We start from the raw sequence: 20,009 nt of genomic DNA on the forward strand, positions 1-20,009 counted from the left end.
TTTAAGAGGTTTGTGGTTTGGACCCCACTGCCTTCTTTATTGCCTTTAACAGTGTATATATTTATTTATATTTGGTATTTCTGTATCTAGTGTTTTCGAGGCTGCTTTATTGTGTTAGTGTGAGTATGTATTGTTACAGTTGCTGTGTGTATATATATAGGGTATATGTAATGTTTTAGAGAGGGTATATGTCAGTGAGGAGAAAACAGGGTCATATACCTTAGGTGAAGCCTGTCAGATATTTTATGATAGAAAACATGTATTCCACATATTCTGTATTTTACATGAACACAAAATGGAGTCAGATCCATTTTATTTTACTTAATCATATAGTGATTATTTCTTTTTGTCCTTGTTCCCTCAATAATTGAGAACAAAGGAGTATTCATGTATAATGATGTTTCAGTATGTATGATACAATTAATGTTATCTTCCATGAGAAAGTTAAGGAGTAGACGCTGCATATCTTTAGAAATGGAACTTGGAATGGGGGATCCATGGGAAGACTACCAAGGCCTGAGTTACTATCTAGGAGGTAACACCTGGCGATTAGGGTGACCAAGGATAAATTCCAAACACATATGTAATGGTTTTAAGTTAATTCTTAGACCAGAGCGTCTCTCACAGGTAAATTAAGAAATTATAACGGTGTAAATATGAGTAGAAATCCTAATTTTAATGGGTAAAACCCACCGTTATGATTGGAGAATTCCAATCAAGAGGTGGAGGCTATGATAATAAGCTCTGTTTCTAAGCTTATGTCTTGGATAATTAAAAAAAAAAAAAAAGAAAAAGGAAAAGGACGGACTGATTCACCAAATTTACCCCAGAGAATTGGAATCTAAAGATCCTGGCACCATATTTCACTCTTAGAGTTACTTGGAGTTCTAACCTATATAATTTTTAGAAAGTTATATTCTTGCCCACTTAATTTCTTGTCACTGAACCTGGATTAATTTCTACAAGGACCAGTTGGATAACAGCAACAAGTGGTGGTAAATATAATTGTTTTATTATTCTGGATAGCGATGAATTGTTTGATGGCGTAGAGTTAATGTGACCTGCATGTCGTGTAAGAGGTTCGTGGTTCCGACCCCGATGGCTTTTTTATTGCGTGTAAGTATGTTGCAGTGTATTTATTTATTTATATTTGGTATTGCTGTATCTAGTGTTTTCGAGGCTGTTTTATTGTGTTAGTGTGAGTATGTATTGTTACAGTTGCTGTGTGTATATATAATGTTTTAGAGAGGGTATATGTCAGTGAGGAGACAACAGGGTCATATATCGACAGCAAAGCCTCAGTTCTTTGATGGCGTAGAGGTAATGTGCCAATGTGCTTTTCCTGTCGTGTAAGGGGTTTGTGGTTTGGACCCCACTGCCTTCTTTATTGCCTTTAACAGTGTATATATTTATTTATATTTGGTATTGCTGTATCTAGTGTTTTCGAGGTTCCTTTATTGTGTTAGTGTGAGTATATATTGTTACAGTTGCTGTGTGTATATATGTAGGGTGTATGTAATGTTTTAGAGAGGGTATATAATAGTATATGTCAGTGAGGAGATAACAGGGTCATATATCTATAGCAAAGCCTCAGTTGTTTGGTGGCGTAGAGGAAATGTGACTTACCTGTCATGTAGGAAGTGTTTGGTTCGGACCCCAATTGGCTCTTTATTGCGTGTAAGTATGTTGCAGTTTTTTTATTTAATTATATTTGGTATTGCTGTATCTAGTGTTTTCGAGGCTGTTTTATTGTGTTAGTGTGAGTATGTATTGTTACAGTTGCTGTGTGTATATAATGTTTTAGAGAGGGTATATGTCAGTGAGGAGACAACAGGGTCATATATCGACAGCAAAGCCTCAGTTCTTTGATGGCGTAGAGGTAATGTGCCAATGTGCTTTTCCTGTCGTGTAAGGGGTTTGTGGTTTGGACCCCACTGACTTCTTTATTGCCTTTAACAGTGTATATATTTAATTATATTTGGTATTGCTGTATCTAGTGTTTTCGATGCTGTTTTATTGTGTTAGTGTGAGTATGTATTGTTACAGTTGCTGTGTGTATATATGTAGGGTGTATGTAATGTTTTAGAGAGGGTATATGTCAGTAAATGTAAGTGAGGAGAACACAGGGTCATGGCGGCACTTTGCTTCCTATTCCCTGATAGAGTAATGGTAATATGCCTCGCTTGATGTGCAAAGGATTGCCGGTTCATATGGCATTACATGTTTTAGTGTTAAAGTGTAAGTATGTATTGTTGTAGTTACTTTGTGTGTATATATATATATATATATATATATATATATAGTGTTAGAAATGCATGTGTATATATATATATATATATATATATAGTGTTAGAAATGCATAATTTTAAAGGGCATGTATCGTGTTAGCGTAGGTGCATGTATTTGTGAGTCAGGAGATGATAGGCATCATATTCCTTAGGAGAGAAGGCAAAACCAGCTGCCTGGTGGTGTAAAGGTAAGGTAACCTGCCTCCCATACCAAGGATTGCTGGTTCGAATCCTAACGTATATATTGTTTTAGAGTAGGGGCGTATATATAAGTATATGTGAGTCAGGAGAAAACAGGGACATATTTCCACGGCGAGAAAGCAACACCAACTGCCTGGTGGTGTAAAGGTAAAGTAACCTGCCTACCATACCAAGCATCGCTGGTTCGAATCCTGATGTATATGTTATTTTAGAGTAGGAGAGTATATATAAGTATATGTGAGTCAGGAGAAAGCAGGGTCATATATCCACGCCGAGAAAACACGGTCGGCTGCTCGGTGGCGTGAAGGTATAGTTGCCTGCCTGCCATACAATGGATCGCTGGTTCGAATCCTCATGATGACTTCTGCACGTAAGTATGCAGTGTGGCTCTGCTTGTGTGTGCTAGTGGATGGTGTTAAAGTGGCTCTGTGGCGCTCTAACATCGGACGCTTACGTACACATCCACAGCCTCACCTGCATACACATAGCCGGTTGCGGACAAGGTTGCCGATAACACCAGAAGGTTGCGGTAAGCCGTGTGTCCTTGCACGCAGTGACCGAAAACACTGGTTGCGGAAAAGGTTTCGGAATGTGTGCACATCCGCTTGACCCGTTCATGTAGCCCACACAGCGACTTACATGGAGAATCATCATGGTGGATACAAAACCGCGGATACGATACCGGAGATCTGGAGTATGATGGGGCATCACCGAGCAGCCACCCCTTTCCCTCTCTCTGCCTCCTTTGGGACAGAAACAAACACAATATACTCTTTGTATATTGTGAGACAAAGACCCCCTTCCGGGGGTTTTACTCCCTTCAGGGGGTGTGTTCATGGGAGCAGGATCCCCACCATCCTAGCAACATGTATAGCTGAAGTAACATGTTTACAATAGAGTATAAAGTAAAACACTTACCTAAGTGTAACACCTTAGTAATACTATATGTAAGTGTTTTATCTAACACTTATACTTAGTAAAACACTTATAAATATAATTACTAAGGTGTTAATTATTGTTTTTCTTTATACTCTATTCATGTTACTTCAGCTATACATGTTGCTAGGATGGTGGGGATCCTGCTCCCATGAACACACCCCCTGAAGGGAGTAAAACCCCCTGAAGGGGGTCTTTGTCTCACAATATACAAAGAGTATATTGTGTTTGTTTCTGTCCCGAAGGAGGCAGAGAGAAGGAAAGGGGCGGCTGCTCGGTGATGCCCCATCATACTCCGGATCTCCGGTATCGTATCCGCGGTTTTGTATCCGCCATGATGATTCTCCATGTAAGTCGCTGTGTGGGCTACTGTGCACGCACATGGACGGGTCAAGCGGATGTGCACACATTCCGCAACCTTTTCCGCAACCAGTGTTTTCGGTCACTGCGTGCAAGGACACACGGCTTACCGCAACCTTCCGGTGTTATCGGCAACCTTGTCCGCAACCGGCTATGTGTATGCAGGTGAGGCTGTAGATGTGTACGTAAGCGTCCGATGTTAGAGTGCCACAGAGCCACTTTAACACCATCCACTAGCACACACAAGCAGAGCCACACTGCATACTTACGTGCAGAAGTCATCATGAGGATTCGAACCAGCGATCCATTGTATGTCAGGCAGGCAACTATACCTTCACGCCACCGAGCAGCCGATCGTGCACTCTCGGCGTGGATATATGACCCTGCTTTCTCCTGACTCACATATACTTATATATACGCCCCTACTCTAAAATAACATATACATCAGGATTCGAACCAGCGATGCTTAGTATGGTAGGCAGGTTACTTTACCTTTACACCACCAGGCAGTTGGTGTTGCTTTCTCGCCGTGGAAATATGTCCCTGTTTTCTCCTGACTCACATATACTTATATATACGCCCCTACTCTAAAACAATACATACGTCAGGACTCGAACCAGCGGTGCTTGGTATGGTAGGCAGGTTACTTTTCCTTTACACCACCAGGCAGTTGGTTTTGCTTTCTCGCCGTGGAAATATGTCCCTGTTTTCTCCTGTCTCACATATACATAAATGCCCCTACTATAAAACAATATATACACCACAAAGAAGCCATCAGGATTCGAACCAGCGATCCATGGTAAGGTAGGCCGGTTACTTTACCTTTACACCACCAGGAAGTTGGTTGTGCTTTAGCGCTGTGGATATATGACCCTGCTTTCTCCCGACTCACATATACTTATATATACGCCCCTACTCTAAAACAATATATACATCAGGATGTGAACCATTGACCATTGGCATGGTAGCCAGTTTACTTTAACGTTACACCACCAGGCAGTTGGGTTTGTGCTCTCGGCGTGGAAATATGTCCCTGCTTTCTCCTGACTCACATATACTTATATATACGCCCCTACTCTAAAACAATATATACACCACAGAGGATCCATCAGGATTCGAACCATCGATCGTTGGTATGGTAGGCAGGATACTTTTCCTTTACACCACCAGGCAGTTGGGTTTGTGCTCTCCGCGTGGAAATATGTCCCTGCTTTCTCCTGACTCACATATACTTATATATACGCCCCTACTCTAAAATAACATATACACTCGGTACGCATTAACACCACAGAAGAGCCAGCAAGAGTCGAACCAGCAACCCTTGGTATGGTAGGCAACTTACTTTACGTTTACACCACCAGGCAGTTGGTTTTGCATTTTTGGCGTGGATTATATATATATCTACATTTTTTTATATGTATAGAACAAGTGTTTATTTTCTTTACAGGCTCTAATTCAGATTATGCATCTCAGACAGATTCCTGAACTGGGGGTTCATATCCATCAGCCCGCTCTACTTTGGCGCCTGTCTCATCTCCTGCAGGCTTCCCAGCACCACCGCCTTCACCATGTAGTTCCATAAGTTTGCCCAGCTCAAACTTTGGCTTTTTCAGCATCTTCACTTTGCGTACATACACATCATGTAGAGGATAGATGGACTGGCAGGCCTTTTCAATGTCTTTGCCGATACTGTCTGGAATTAGCTTGTTAACAACTTCTTTCAAGTCATTTGTCTGCACTTCACGAGTCATGATTTCCATCATCTTCTTGCGGATCTGACGCACTTGCTGATGCTGGGCATAAGAAGTCTTTCTAATCTGGTTGTTATGCTTTTTGGTGAATCCAACACAGAATGGTCAAAGTAGGTAGCCATCTGTGGTCTTCACATCAACGTGAGCCTCTCTGCGTGGATATATGACCCTGCTTTCTCCTGACTCACATATACTTATATATACGCCCCTATTCTAAAACAATCTATACACTCTAGGTGCATTAACACAAAAGAGGAGCCATCAAGATTCGAACCATTTATCCTTAGTACAGCATGCAGGTCACTTTTCCTTTACACCACCAGGAAGTCGGTTCTACTTTCTCGCCGTGGAAATACCACCCTGCTTTCTCCTGACTCACATATACTTATATATATACGCCCCTACTCTAAAACAATATATACACTTTATATGCATTAACACCACAGAGGAGACTCTGGGATTCAAACCAGCGATCCTTGGTATGGTATCCAGGTTACTTTACCTTTACACCAACAAGCAGTCGGTGGCGCTTTCTCGGATGGATATATGACTCTGCTTTCTCCTGACTCACTCTAAAACATTACATACAGCCAATCTAACACTATAGAGATGTATACAAAGACATATACACTTACACATCATAAGAGAGCCGGTTAGACTAGAACCAGCAGTACTTTGTAAGATACACAGGTCACCTTACCGCTATGCCACCAAGCAGACAGATGCTGCTTCTAGCCTTTGATATATGAGCCTGCTTTCTCCTGACTCACATAAACTTATATGCATCCACTCTAAAACAATACGTTCAGCTGCTCTAATAGGATTGGTATACAAAAAGCAATTATGCCACTAGATATTTATACGACACACATGAGCCAAAGGGATTTGAACCAGATATGGTGCACTCTTAAGGCCAACAGGCAGATAGACACGCTACCTCACCATGCATGCATGATGCCTGTTTGCTCCTCATATGAACCCACTCTAAAATGTTGCACAACAGTCACTCTAACACAAACGCGCCATGTGCAGTTCCCCAAAATGGCGCCATGAAATATGGGGCTGGTATTCATTTATTTCCAGGGCAGTTTTCATTCCCAGTCGGGCCCTGACTACAGACTTGAGGCCGCTCGGTACGCTGACAGTGGGGTAAATCAGGACATGGAGCAGGTGTGTACACATCTGCCTTCTTGACAAACGGCAAAGAGCTTCCTGCCCCTCCTTGGATACAACCGCCTCAGGCTATCATTACCTGCAGAATGGGGTAATAGTAATATTCAAAAGAAGAGTGAACAAAGCAGGGACAAAACCTAGAAGCTTACACTCCAAGAGTGCCAGGGAGGCAATACAAGTACAAAGCCTGACATCTGATTTATTAGCCGGACAACGGTTGGCTGATATGATGGGGGTTGTAGTCCGCAGCTGGTGGAAGGAGTACGAAAATACTAATTGGGTTACTTGAAGTATCTTGTCGCTATATAAAAGCAATTGTGTAAATACTGGTGTTAGGGCACAGTAAGATTGATGCGTGTAATCCGCCCTGTATGTCAAAACTCATTTCTGCAGCCGAATAACAAAAGTATTCTTTCAGGAAGTCCTTCTGTTGTATCCATAATCTTAGGCGATCACAGGGGCAATAAAGTTTCACAATTGTCCGTTTCATCCGTTAAACAGAAGATGCTGCATTATGTTACATACACCCCGCTGGTCGAGCGTGACGCATGCCTACTACCCTAGAAATATACAGCGCATCTGGAACGTATGAGGAATGACTAGGGTAGACTATGCCTGGAGACACTTGCACACAAAAAAAATTAAAAAAAAAATAAACCTTTATTTTTTATTATTTCCCTGTAATGTAAGGGTAAAAATATCCCAGAATCATTCTAAATTCGAGGTTTCATGCACAATAGAATTCCCTAGGCTCTTCTTAATCACGCCTTAAACTACAGGTAAGGCAAAACGTGGCAACATTAATAAAGTGATCATAGTGACACCATGATGTCACCGGGGCACGCGTAGGGTGAATTCCCACTACAATCCGCTTAAGAAAGCCATAGTGCAGTAAAGCGGACAGGCTCCTGCTGCCTTCTGAGATGCCGTAGTATAGAGGCTGCAGTCTCGCACTACATCAGGTTCCTATCTGTCACCAAGGTCTCTGTAGTGATATTACATATATTTGGAACAGAATAGCAGAATGCCCCTAATCCCAAGAGTTTACAGTCTGTGGCGTTGGACAAATGCCAGGACGGAAGCATGATTCTACAGGGCGTGTAGGAAAGAAAGGTAATAGAGTAGTGGGCGAGAGTTCAATAGACACCTAAAGTACAGTGTGCTTTTTATGTGACCGGAGGTGTATTCATAGATTTTATTCCCGACAACGTTGGTAACGGAGACGGCAGAACTGGTTCTGAAGGTGATAAGGCTGATTCCACCCCGGTGCTGAGGTGTCCCCTCCCTCCCTTCCGTCCGCATTGTGACCAATTCAGGAAGCTGCGTCGGGTAAAGCCATTTCCCGTCTTCTTCCCTGAGAAGTGGGAATCCAGGGAGGTCACGGCTTCTTCCTCAGATGTGTAATATTAGGAGGGGTGCCATGGCCACTGGATACACATCCTCTTCCTGCACCATTTAAAGGTAGATAGTAAGGGCTGAGGGGGCTATGATTCCGTGGGATAACCCTGGGGTGTTAGGTGTCCTTCTGGGTGGGTATGGGGTGTCTGGCCCTATACACATATTTCTTCTCATTCGAAGCACGTTCTTCCCACCCTGAATGGAATTCTTTATAAGAGCCTGAGCCAAGACTATTTGTGACCCCCCCCATTAACTCCTACAAGACGTAGATGCCACCCTCTCACCTTATAATCTTCTCCTCCTCCTCCTCCTCCGAGTCGGACCGCCAGTGCTCTGCCTTTCCCACCTGAACTTCTGTAACCTTATGTCTGTGTATTACATATAGATCAATGTGTGCTACCTCCGTATAGCACAGAAGTGATAAGGCTGCCCCTTCTCTTTGTATAACACGCAAAGCTATGTGTATTGGATCCCAGTACCACACACACCGTTTCCTACCTGTAATGCACATGCAGGGCCCTGAGCTCTGCGTACAAGATGTTTGTGAGCTGGGTAGTAATTACCTCTCTGCCAGCTGTGGATTGTTGGTCCGTTTGTGGCCGTCTTGCCCCAACCTCAGACAACGTTCGGTCTGCCAGATGTCAGCATTTCCACCCTTCTCTCCCTGGAGAATCTTCTGTTTAATGCACTTTTCATTTTCCATCCTGGGAAACGTATTTTGTGTCGGATATTAACCTCTTCAGATCCTGAGTAGTGTCTACTTATTAGGTTACCATGAAATATACCCAACGTACAGAGCAGATGTGGCGCCGTGAGCTTCCGACTGCATTCTGGGATACTCGGCAATAGTAAGGAGACTGCAGTCTTGCCCGATATCCACCTTTTTTGGGACAAGGGCTCCCATTATACCGCTAGACTGTAAGCTCCTTGGGACAGGGTCTGCCATTACACCGCTAGGCTGTAAGCTCCTTGGGACAGGGTCGGCCATTATACCGCTAGACTGCAAGCTCCATTGGGAAAGGATCTGCCTTGAAACCACTAGACGGCAAGCTCCTTGGTATGGAGTCTCTCATTATACCGCTAGAACGTAACTTTTCTAATACACCACTACGTGTTAAGACCTTTAGTACAGTAACTTCAAATTTCAAACATTTGAGTATGAATATAAGATGCCAGAAGGGGTTAACGAGTTGGCGGTACATGCACGCGCTCCCGGGATAATGTTCCGCGCCTGGCTGCTCTGGCTCAGCCGAGTAACTGAAAGCAGATCTGTACGTTCCTTCGGTTTGGCTGGGTATGCCTTCTGTCCCAGTAACCCAATTCTGCTTCGCTCTGGAGCGAACATGCCTATTTAATTAGAGTCAGACTCGCGGCGGCTCTTCCAAAAATAACAGAATGCAGCTCGACGAGTCCCCATTTAAATAGATGTAAAAGATGAGAGGGGACAAACAGGAACATGGTGAACAAATCAATCTCAGCAGGCTGCGTGACGTATCTGGTTTGTGATAACGCAGAGAAAGCAATCAGAGTGTTTGGGTACACCGAGAACCCCTGGTCTGACCCCTTAGCCTCTTTTGGCCCATTCACAAGACTATACATGATTCTTCAGAAGGACGAGATCTGTAATGTAATTACTAATGTCCAGGGACTTCAGGGGTAAAACCTGAAATGCTAATGCTTGGGCAACCTTTAACGTCACAGGCATAAACTACCCCCGAAACCACCTAAGGGTTCATTAGGGTATGTACCGATGAGGCGAGTTCTGGTGGTACAAATAAAGTCAAGGGGTCTTTTCTTTAAGGTGATGGTGTATATTGGGGTGACACACATTCTGTTAAATGTGTGACTGGGACGAGGAAAGCCATTGTGTTATTTCTGGGTTAGCCGACGAGTGTGACAGTCAGGGAAGCGCTTGCGTGAAGTTTGGGAAAATATAATGAAAAAGGGTCAAAGATTACAACTCCCAAGTGAAAAGTAAAAATGCTTTTTACCCTCCCTGCTGTACACATAAACCCAAAGAGCCGACTATCGACTGGTCCCATTTGATGTCCCTGTGGATTATGTTGGGTATCTGTTAATTGCAGATAATTCCCGAGGCACCTCTGGAAACATGTGAACGTTACCTTCTCCTATTAGCGTCTTGGAAGGAGAGTAGGCTTACAAGTGCCAGGATATTTGTCATGGAGTTATTGTGAGGATTGTGACAGCTGGGGACATCTCACCAGCACCAGGATGAGTCAGTGGGCTCTAAAAAGAATGAGATAATACATTTTATTCAGAGAGGAAACAAAGGGTCTTGATAAGAAATGCAGGGAAGTGAACTAATTTGTGCAATAACTGGGGGGGGGACTGAAATGGAACAAGGGTGGCTGTGTTACAAGGAAGTGGCTCAGAAGATTTCTGGGTTGGGATCTTGTCGGCGATTGGACACAATTAAATCTTTATTGCAACAAGTATTATGACTTTTCTGTTCCTCGTAGACCCACAAACCGCACCTTACGTACAAAATAAAATATAAAGAATAAAAAAAAAAAAAATCCCCAAGGATATTGCTTATTTGCAGTATTTTATAGCCAGCGAGTTACGGTAATAATACAAGATTATTTTTTTAATAGCTCCCACCTTTCCTGGAAAAAGAAACACTTTACCATGGTATAGAGGCTGGCTGGCAACACTACTTATTACCGAAGGTTGAGTTTCTGTGATGGGGGCATGGTGGCGACACTACACACCTGAGCCCAAGCAGTGCCTGAGCCCCTCACAGATATTTGGTAACAAATATGTTTTGTTGGCTGAGAAGAGCTATTAATCTGTATGTTGCTTTCTGTCAGACCCTCTTGGGATGAAGCCCAGCAGGCAGTAAAAACTACCAATGTAGGGCAAATAAATATGGTGCATGGCAGTCAAGACCTCTTACACGGGAAGAGGAAAACGCTTAAAATTAAATTACCCTCTTCTGTGCATGTAATGAGGCAGCAAAATACCTGACTGGAAGCCACCATAAAACAGCCGTCGGAGTAATGGGACAGGCCATGTCATCTGCGAGATGGATCTCTCCGGGAAGACAAGGAAGGCCTGTCAAACTCACCCTCCTACACAGTAGGGTTTGCTGTTTTCTTTGCTTTTGCTTGAACTCTCCAAGGAACCATTTCCTGAGATCAGTGGCGTCTCCAGGTTTCATATTTAGGGGGGGCACATGGGGGGCCAGGGACCAAAGTAGGGGGGCCAATTATAAAACGGTACATATACACTATATATTATATATATATTATATATATACATATATACACACACACACACGTTAGACGTGCATTTTTAACTACATAATATGCACTTATCTCTTTGAAGTAAAGACTGTGATTAAAATATGATTTCAAAATAACAGCTAAAGTGACAGTTATTTTTCATTCTTTAATATTAGCCCCTGCTGACAATATATATAAATATTAGACCCTGCTGCAGATATATAGAAATATTACACCCTGCTTCCGATATATATTAATATTAACCCCTGCTGCGGATATATATTAATATTAGCCCCTGCTGCGGATACATACTTATATTATACCCTGTTGCCGATATACATAGAAATTATACCCTGCTGCCAACATATATTAATATTAGCCCCTACTGCCGATATATAGTATTAGTCCCTGCAGCCAATATATATAAATATTAGCCCCTGCAGCCAATATTTATTGATAATAGGCCCTGCAGCCAATATATATTAATATTAGCCCCTGCTGCCGATATATATAAACATTAGTCCCAGCTTCCGATATATATTAATATTAGCCCCTGCAGCCAATATATATTAATATTAGCCCCTGCTGCCGATATATATAAACATTAGTCCCAGCTTCCGATATATATTAATATTAGCCCCTGCAGCCAATATATATTAATATTAGACCCTGCTGCCAATATATTTGCCACACTGACTGCAGATCAGGGGAAGACAGCGAGAGTCAGTGCAGTGTTCCCTCCTTCTGACTGCACCGTGACATTGAGAGGTCCTCTCCCCTGTAATCATCCCCAGAGTCCCTTTGTCCCCTCATTCACTAAACCATAGCGCTCTTTTACTTACACCCTGTAGTTCAGGTATAGATCAAATAAACAACACATGGAAACAGCACATGCAACTGAATGAGATTAAAAAAAAACTTGTATTTGCAGGTATACATAAATAATGTATGGAAACATAGCATTGCAGGTATAAACCAACAGAACACACAAACCCAGCATTGCAGGTATATATCAACTGGAAATCACATGTACACTCAGCACCGAAGGTTTAGATCAAATAATCAACACATGGAAACAGCACTCCAGGTATTGATCAACTGAATAAGACATACAAATCCTATATTTGCAGGTAAACATTAATAATGTATGGAAATATAGCCTATACAGATGAACAGAATGACACAAAACCCAGCTTTGCAGATATAAATCAATTGGAAATTACATATAAACTCTGCATTAAAGGTATAGATAAAACCCCCTAAATTACAGGCATAGATCACTGGTCACACACCCCAAAGCCAACCCTGGTGTCCACACTGCCCACATAGAACCTGACCAGCACCTAAGTTACACATTATGTCAACTTTGTCCCCAAACAGCTGAACGTACGCCGTTTTTGTCCCATAAAGACCTCTCCCTCCCAATCTATCTTATCTACCCCCTCTCCCTCCCAATCTATCCTATCTACCCCCTCTCCCTCCCAATCTATCCTATCTACCCCCTCTCCCTCCCTATCTACCACATCTGCCTCTCTATCTACCACATCTCCCTCCCAATCTATCCTATGTACCCCCCTCTCCCTCCCAATCTATCCTATGTACCCCCCTCTCCCTCCCAATCTATCCTATCTACCCCCTCTCCCTCCCAATCAATCCTAACTATCCCCTCTCCCTCCCAATGTATCCCATCCACCCCCATCTCCCTCCCAATCTACCCCCTCTCCCTCCCAATCTATCCTATCTACCCCCTCTCCCTCCCAATCTATCCTTATCTACCCCTTCTCACTTCCTATCTACCTCTTCTGACTCTCTAACCCCCTCCTAACTTTCTAACCCCCCCCTTTGAAGTTCACTTACCTTGGGCTTGTCCAGCGGTGAGATCGCGAGGTCTCTGTATCCCTGGTTCTGCCGGCTTCACTGCTGGGCGCCGGATATGACGACATATACCGGCGCTCGGCTTGAAATGCCGGCACTGCGAACCAGGAAGAGGCCTCGCGGTCGCGGAGAAGAGTGAGAGGCGCCGAACGGTTGCTGAGAACTTATTCCTCAGCAACCGCTCGGCGCCTCTCACTCTCTCCTCCGGGTCTATTAAAAAAAAAAAAAAAGACGGCGTTTCAATTGGGGGGCACACCGGGGGGCACAGCATGATGTAGGGGGGGCCATGGCCCCCTCTGGCCCCCCCCTGCCGACGCCACTGCCTGAGATGCCTTCATAAAATCGGAAGCATAATTTTAGTTATGGTCAGAGGGAAGCAGGGAGGAAGGGCTGAGGTATATATAAAAAAAAAACATATTAGTCATAAATGAAATACATATAAAAACACATAGTTCCTAATATCACTGTGGCCTATGACATCACTGGGAGCACCTGAGTGAGAGTATGAAATAAACAGTTTTCATATTTTAAAAGATGACTGAAAACAAGCTTTTTTGAAACAAACAAATTACTTTCACGGTGTTTGCCTTAAAGGTAGATGTATGTATGTGTAAGTACATAGCGTGACAGTTACTGTATATCTATATGGTTGATAATGGCTGTATGTTTCACAGTGGGTGCACATGGTTATGTATGAGTCAGGAGCAAGAGGGATCATATTTCAATGGAGAGAACCAGAGTCCAGCTGCTTGGTGGAGTAATGGTAAAGTGTACCACCTAGGTGCCGTACACTCTGTGTTTTGAATCCTGCCGGCTTCTGTATTGTGATAGCAATTATTGTTATAATTGCCGTGCGTGTATAGATACCTATGGTGTTAGAGTGGCCGTATGTATTGTTTTAGGGTGCATATAAATATATCAGGCATCATCTTTCCACATTTGAGGACTGGCCCCAGCTAGGTGGTGGTTCAATGGTAAGGTGACCTACCTAACGTAGAGATGGTCATTAGTTCAAACCTTGTTGGGACCTGTATCATGGAAAAGTTTTAGAATCTGTTTATATATATATTTTTTAATGTATGGTATTGAAAAATCCAAACCCCAGCTGACTGGTGGCATAATGGAAATGCGACCTGCCCGGCATATAACGGGTTTGTTCCCCGAGGGCCTCTATGTTGTAATTATGTTGCTTATTAGTAAGTATGTTGCAGTGTATATATTTATTTATATACGGTAATGCTGTATCTAGTGTTTTAGAGGCTCTTTATCGTGTTAAAGTGTGAGTAATGTTTTAGAGAGGTTATATAATAGTTCATGTCAATAAGGAGAAAACAGGGTCATATATCTATGGTGATATCCCAAAGAACCTGGTTGTTTGATGGTGTAACGGTAATGTGAGCTACTTGTTATATAAGGCGTTCTTGGTGCGAACTTCAATGGCTTCTTTATTGCGTGTAAGTATGTTGCAGTGTATTTATTTATTTATATTTGGTATTGCTGTATCTAGTGTTTTCGAAGCTCCTTTATTGTGTTAGTGTGAGTATATATTGTTACAGTTGCTGTGTGTATATATATAGGGTGTATGTAATGTTTTAGAGGGGGTATATGTTAGTATATGTCAGTGAGAAAACAGGGTCATATACATATGGCGAAACCCTAGTTGTTTGATGGCGTAAAGGTAATGTGACCTGCATGTCATGTGAGGGGTCTTTGGTTCAAACCCCAATAGCTTCTTTATTGCGTGTAAGTATGTTGCGCTGTATATATTTATTTATATTTGGTATTTCTGTATCTAGTGTTTTCGAGGCTGCTTTATTGTGTTAGTGTGAGTATGTATTGTTACAGTTGCTGTGTGTGTATATATGTAGGGTATATGTAATGTTTTAGAGAGGGTATATGTCAGTGAGGAGAAAACAGGGTCATATACCTTGCGTGCAGCCCTAGTTGTTTGATGGCGTAGAGTTAATGTGACCTGCATGTCGTGTAAGGGGTTCGTGGTTCCGACCCCGATGGCTTTTTTATTGCGTGTAAGTATGTTGCAGTGTATTTATTTATTTATATTTGGTATTGCTGTATCTAGTGTTTTCGAAGGCTGTTTTATTGTGTTAGTGTGAGTATGTATTGTTACAGTTGCTGTGTGTATATAATGTTTTAGAGAGGGTATATGTCAGTGAGGAGACAACAGGGTCATATATCTACGGCAAAACCTCAGGTCTTTGATGGCGTAGAGGTAATGTGCCAATGTGCTTTTCCTGTCGTTTAAGGGGTTTGTGGTTTGGACCCCACTGACTTCTTTATTGCCCTTAACAGTGTATATATTTATTTATATTTGGTATTGCTGTATCTAGTGTTTTAGAGGCTGTTTTATTGTGTTAGTGTGAGTATGTATTGTTACAGTTGCTGTGTGTATATAATGTTTTAGAGAGGGTATATGTCAGTGAGGAGACAACAGGGTCATATATCTACGGCAAAACCTCAGGTCTTTGATGGCGTAGAGGTAATGTGCCAATGTGCTTTTCCTGTCGTTTAAGGGGTTTGTGGTTTGGACCCCACTGACTTCTTTATTGCCCTTAACAGTGTATTTATTTAATTATATTTGGTATTGCTGTATCTAGTGTTTTCGAGGCTGTTTTATTGTGTTAGTGTGAGTATGTATTGTTACAGTTGCTGTGTGTATATATATAGGGTATATGTAATGTTTTAGAGAGGGTATATGTCAGTGAGGAGAAAACAGGGTCATATACCTTAGGTGAAGCCTGTCAGATATTTTATGATAGAAAACATGTATTCCACATATTCTGTATTTTACATGAACACAAAATGGAGTCAGATCCATTTTATTTTACTTAATCATATAGTGATTATTTCTTTTTGTCCTTGTTCCCTCAATAATTGAGAACAAAGGAGTATTCATGTATAATGATGTTTCAGTATGTATGATACAATTAATGTTATCTTCCATGAGAAAGTTAAGGAGTAGACGCTGCATATCTTTAGAAATGGAACTTGGAATGGGGGATCCATGGGAAGACTACCAAGGCCTGAGTTACTATCTAGGAGGTAACACCTGGCGATTAGGGTGACCAAGGATAAATTCCAAACACATATGTAATGGTTTTAAGTTAATTCTTAGACCAGAGCGTCTCTCACAGGTAAATTAAGAAATTATAACGGTGTAAATATGAGTAGAAATCCTAATTTTAATGGGTAAAACCCACCGTTATGATTGGAGAATTCCAAACAAGAGGTGGAGGCTATGATAATAAGCTCTGTTTTTAAGCTTATGTCTTGGATAATTAAAAAAAAAAAAAAAGAAAAAGGAAAAGGACGGACTGATTCACCAAATTTACCCCAGAGAATTGGAATCTAAAGATCCTGGCACCATATTTCACTCTTAGAGTTACTTGGAGTTCTAACCTATATAATTTTTAGAAAGTTATATTCTTGCCCACTTAATTTCTTGTCACTGAACCTGGATTAATTTCTACAAGGACCAGTTGGATAACAGCAACAAGTGGTGGTAAATATAATTGTTTTATTATTCTGGACAGAGATGAATTGTTTGATGGCGTAGAGTTAATGTGACCTGCATGTCGTGTAAGGGGTTCGTGGTTCCGACCCCGATGGCTTTTTTATTGCGTGTAAGTATGTTGCAGTGTATTTATTTATTTATATTTGGTATTGCTGTATCTAGTGTTTTCGAGGCTGTTTTATTGTGTTAGTGTGAGTATGTATTGTTACAGTTGCTGTGTGTATATATGTAGGGTGTATGTAATGTTTTAGAGAGGGTATATGTCAGTAAATGTAAGTGAGGAGAACACAGGGTCATGGCGGCACTTTGCTTCCTATTCCCTGATAGAGTAATGGTAATATGCCTCGCTTGATGTGCAAAGGATTGCCGGTTCATATGGCATTACATGTTTTAGTGTTAAAGTGTAAGTATGTATTGTTGTAGTTACTTTGTGTGTATATATATATATATATATATATATATATATAGTGTTAGAAATGCATGTGTATATATATATATATATATATATATAGTGTTAGAAATGCATAATTTTAAAGGGCATGTATCGTGTTAGCGTAGGTGCATGTATTTGTGAGTCAGGAGATGATAGGCATCATATTCCTTAGGAGAGAAGGCAAAACCAGCTGCCTGGTGGTGTAAAGGTAAGGTAACCTGCCTCCCATACCAAGGATTGCTGGTTCGAATCCTGACGTATATATTGTTTTAGAGTAGGGGCGTATATATAAGTATATGTGAGTCAGGAGAAAACAGGGACATATTTCCACGGCGAGAAAGCAACACCAACTGCCTGGTGGTGTAAAGGTAAAGTAACCTGCCTACCATACCAAGCATCGCTGGTTCGAATCCTGATGTATATGTTATTTTAGAGTAGGAGAGTATATATAAGTATATGTGAGTCAGGAGAAAGCAGGGTCATATATCCACGCCGAGAAAACACGGTCGGCTGCTCGGTGGCGTGAAGGTATAGTTGCCTGCCTGCCATACAATGGATCGCTGGTTCGAATCCTCATGATGACTTCTGCACGTAAGTATGCAGTGTGGCTCTGCTTGTGTGTGCTAGTGGATGGTGTTAAAGTGGCTCTGTGGCGCTCTAACATCGGACGCTTACATACACATCCACAGCCTCACCTGCATACACATAGCCGGTTGCGGACAAGGTTGCCGATAACACCAGAAGGTTGCGGTAAGCCGTGTGTCCTTGCACGCAGTGACCGAAAACACTGGTTGCGGAAAAGGTTTCGGAATGTGTGCACATCCGCTTGACCCGTTCATGTGCGTGCACAGTAGCCCACACAGCGACTTACATGGAGAATCATCATGGCGGATACAAAACCGCGGATACGATACCGGAGATCTGGAGTATGATGGGGCATCACCGAGCAGCTGCCCCTTTCCCTCTCTCTGCCTCCTTTGGGACAGAAACAAACACAATATACTCTTTGTATATTGTGAGACAAAGACCCCCTTCCGGGGGTGTGTTCATGGGAGCAGGATCCCCACCATCCTAGCAACATGTATAGCTGAAGTAACATGTTTACAATAGAGTATAAAGTAAAACACTTACCTAAGTGTAACACCTTAGTAATACTATATGTAAGTGTTTTATCTAACACTTATACTTAGTAAAACACTTATAAATATAATTACTAAGGTGTTAATTATTGTTTTTCTTTATACTCTATTCATGTTACTTCAGCTATACATGTTGCTAGGATGGTGGGGATCCTGCTCCCATGAACACACCCCCTGAAGGGAGTAAAACCCCCTGAAGGGGGTCTTTGTCTCACAATATACAAAGAGTATATTGTGTTTGTTTCTGTCCCGAAGGAGGCAGAGAGAAGGAAAGGGGCGGCTGCTCGGTGATGCCCCATCATACTCCGGATCTCCGGTATCGTATCCGCGGTTTTGTATCCGCCATGATGATTCTCCATGTAAGTCGCTGTGTGGGCTACTGTGCACGCACATGGACGGGTCAAGCGGATGTGCACACATTCCGCAACCTTTTCCGCAACCAGTGTTTTCGGTCACTGCGTGCAAGGACACACGGCTTACCGCAACCTTCCGGTGTTATCGGCAACCTTGTCCGCAACCGGCTATAGATGTGTACGTAAGCGTCCGATGTTAGAGTGCCACAGAGCCACTTTAACACCATCCACTAGCACACACAAGCAGAGCCACACTGCATACTTACGTGCAGAAGTCATCATGAGGATTCGAACCAGCGATCCATTGTATGTCAGGCAGGCAACTATACCTTCACGCCACCGAGCAGCCGATCGTGCACTCTCGGCGTGGATATATGACCCTGCTTTCTCCTGACTCACATATACTTATATATACGCCCCTACTCTAAAATAATATATACATCAGGATTCGAACCAGCGATGCTTAGTATGGTAGGCAGGTTACTTTACCTTTACACCACCAGGCAGTTGGTGTTGCTTTCTCGCCGTGGAAATATGTCCCTGTTTTCTCCTGACTCACATATACTTATATATACGCCCCTACTCTAAAACAATACATACGTCAGGACTCGAACCAGCGGTGCTTGGTATGGTAGGCAGGTTACTTTTCCTTTACACCACCAGGCAGTTGGTTTTGCTTTCTCGCCGTGGAAATATGTCCCTGTTTTCTCCTGTCTCACATATACATAAATGCCCCTACTATAAAACAATATATACACCACAAAGAAGCCATCAGGATTCGAACCAGCGATCCATGGTAAGGTAGGCCGGTTACTTTACCATTACACCACCAGGAAGTTGGTTGTGCTTTAGCGCTGTGGATATATGACCCTGCTTTCTCCCGACTCACATATACTTATATATACGCCCCTACTCTAAAACAATATATACATCAGGATGTGAACCATTGACCATTGGCATGGTAGCCAGTTTACTTTAACGTTACACCACCAGGCAGTTGGGTTTGTGCTCTCGGCGTGGAAATATGTCCCTGCTTTCTCCTGACTCACATATACTTATATATACGCCCCTACTCTAAAACAATATATACACCACAGAGGATCCATCAGGATTCGAACCATCGATCGTTGGTATGGTAGGCAGGATACTTTTCCTTTACACCACCAGGCAGTTGGGTTTGTGCTCTCCGCGTGGAAATATGTCCCTGCTTTCTCCTGACTCACATATACTTATATATACGCCCCTACTCTAAAATAACATATACACTCGGTACGCATTAACACCACAGAGGGGCCAGCAAGAGTCGAACCAGCAACCCTTGGTAT

General features: G+C 42.4%; 1 pseudogene; it reads right to left on the reverse strand.

The window, feature by feature from the left end:
- Positions 1 to 5,254: 5,254 nt before the first annotated feature.
- LOC149276742 (small ribosomal subunit protein eS1 pseudogene) lies at positions 5,255 to 5,548 on the reverse strand (annotated as a pseudogene).
- Positions 5,549 to 20,009: the final 14,461 nt, after the last annotated feature.

Source organism: Sceloporus occidentalis, unplaced genomic scaffold, assembly GCF_023333645.1.
Source record: "Sceloporus occidentalis isolate IW3139 unplaced genomic scaffold, rSceOcc1.0.p SCAF_226, whole genome shotgun sequence".
Classification (NCBI taxonomy): domain Eukaryota; kingdom Metazoa; phylum Chordata; class Lepidosauria; order Squamata; family Phrynosomatidae; genus Sceloporus; species Sceloporus occidentalis.